Here is a 2,170-nt window from a genome sequence, read left to right on the forward strand (position 1 = left end):
TTTTGCTTTTATATTTTTGGTTGCATCATTTCACTTTCTGCTCTTCCATTTTCCAAATCATTTATATAGAAGGCATTATTTCATCTTTTCTCATTCCTCGAATAAGCTGCACATGAAGACACCACTGGTCCTTATTTTCAGTCTGTATCTTTGAATACGGAGGTACATCTTTCCTCTGCTCTCCATCCATTCCCTACTCTCCAGTTAGAATAATTTAGAATAGTAAAAATGGAAAAAGGAAAAAAAAATCATGGTGAAAAAACAGATGCAGAAAATTCACCGGATTTTTCTGAACAGTTCAACCAATGTGAACTATTAGAGAAATACATGGATACCTCATTCCCACTGGCACTCAAAGTCTCTGGATCGGCAATTCTGATGAAGACGCGGAACATGATGAAAAAGTGAGGAATGGTATCAATTGCAAGACAAAAAGTGGAGAAAGATCCAAGTAAATTTCTACATTGGGCTACCGAAAATATTCAGCTTATTACAGTGTGGAGACTACTTTCCAAAAAGGCCAGTCATGTGAATACTAGGGATGACGATGAATATACCCCTCTTCATCAGGAAGCCTACAGTGGACACTTAGACATTGTCTGTGAGTTGGTGGCTCAAGTGGCAAATGCAATAACTGTAGATGGCTGGACACCCCTGCACCGTGCATATATGCAGAATAACACCAGAGTGGCTTCTTTCTTACCTCATCATGTTACAGATACCAATGCCCAAACTAAAGGCCTCTTGACCCCTTTATATCTTGCCACTGAGAATTGAGATAGCAAAGATACGCCTGCTCTCCTTCGGTTGAACCATTATATAAAACCAGGCCTGCAGAACACCTTAGAAGAAACTGCATTTGAAATTGCCCAAAGGATAAGTACGTATCGCTACCTATATGAAGTTGTGAAAGGCTGTACAAATTCTTCTCCTAAATCCTAATGGTCGGGTTAAGTTTCTCAAAGTTAAAAATGCAAGTCCATCCTTTGTGTCCATACAAAATATTTCCACAATCCAAATAAGAGCAATATCTTTTTTTTTTTTTTTTGGGCGGTCATGCGGCTTGAACTCTAGGCCTGGGTGCTATCCCAGTGCTCTTCAGCTCAACGTGAGTGCTCTACCGATTGAGCCACAGCTTCACTTCCAGTTTTCTAGTGGTTTATTAGAGATGAGAGTCTCACAGACTTTCATTCCCAGGCTGGCTTTGAACCGTGAGCCTTAGATCTCAGCCTCTTGAGTATCTAGGATTATAGTAGTGAGCCACCAGCGCCGGCAACACCAGTAATTTACTGTAAAAATTCATGAATTCCATGGAATTCTTGCAAGTGAATTGCCTGCATTGGGTGTCAAAATGTATTGAAGAGTTTTATATACATGTATAATGATTTCTGCAGAGTATGTGATTTTTTAGTCAGACATAATTTTAACTTATCTGTTGAAATGAGTAGTACAGAAACTAAAGTAATACTGGTGCTTGTCTGAAAAAGAATATTTTAAAATATTCTATAGTCTATGTTTGTATAATGTTAATAATTTATTTTATTCTCACATAGACATACTTTGAATTCTATATTATTTTATAATATATAGGTTCATTAATGTGTCCTTTCAGATTGTATTCCATATAGAAACAGTTTAAGATTCCTTTTTTCCTAGGTCCTAACATTATTTTTCTTTGGGATAAAATGACAATGTTGTCTAATTTCAAAAGTTTTGTAAAGTTTATGCTATTTAAACACCTTTCTGAGGTGAAGATTTAATACACTGATGTCAAAATAAATTTAATCATATGAATTACGTGTGCTGTTACACTTGTTTTTTTGTAATCAACTTTTTAATAACGGGTTTTCATTTCTTGCATCTGAAGAATGAATAATATGGAATACTTCACAAATTTTCATATCATCGTTGTGCAAGTGCTATATTAATCTGTATATTGTAATTTGGGTATACATGCTGCTGAAGCATGTAGTATCCTCTAAATTTAAGTAGCTAATGATGCAATCTTTATACAGGCTTAAATCCGTGGGTGCCTACTTGTAACAAGGAAACCTTATTGTTCCTAACATTGCTATTGATCTTATTTCCTTAAAATTCTGTGAATAATGGAAAAAAAATATAATGTTCAGCCGATTGCTCACATTTGCAATTTTTTGTCAATGCCAATTTT

General features: G+C 35.5%; 1 pseudogene; it reads right to left on the minus strand.

Annotated features, from left to right (window-relative positions):
* Window positions 1-1,871: 1,871 nt before the first annotated feature.
* LOC122097323 lies at window positions 1,872-1,968 on the minus strand (annotated as a pseudogene).
* Window positions 1,969-2,170: the final 202 nt, after the last annotated feature.

This window comes from Dipodomys spectabilis, unplaced genomic scaffold, assembly GCF_019054845.1.
Source record: "Dipodomys spectabilis isolate Male_0828 unplaced genomic scaffold, ASM1905484v1 ptg000421l, whole genome shotgun sequence".
Lineage (NCBI taxonomy): Eukaryota > Metazoa > Chordata > Mammalia > Rodentia > Heteromyidae > Dipodomys > Dipodomys spectabilis.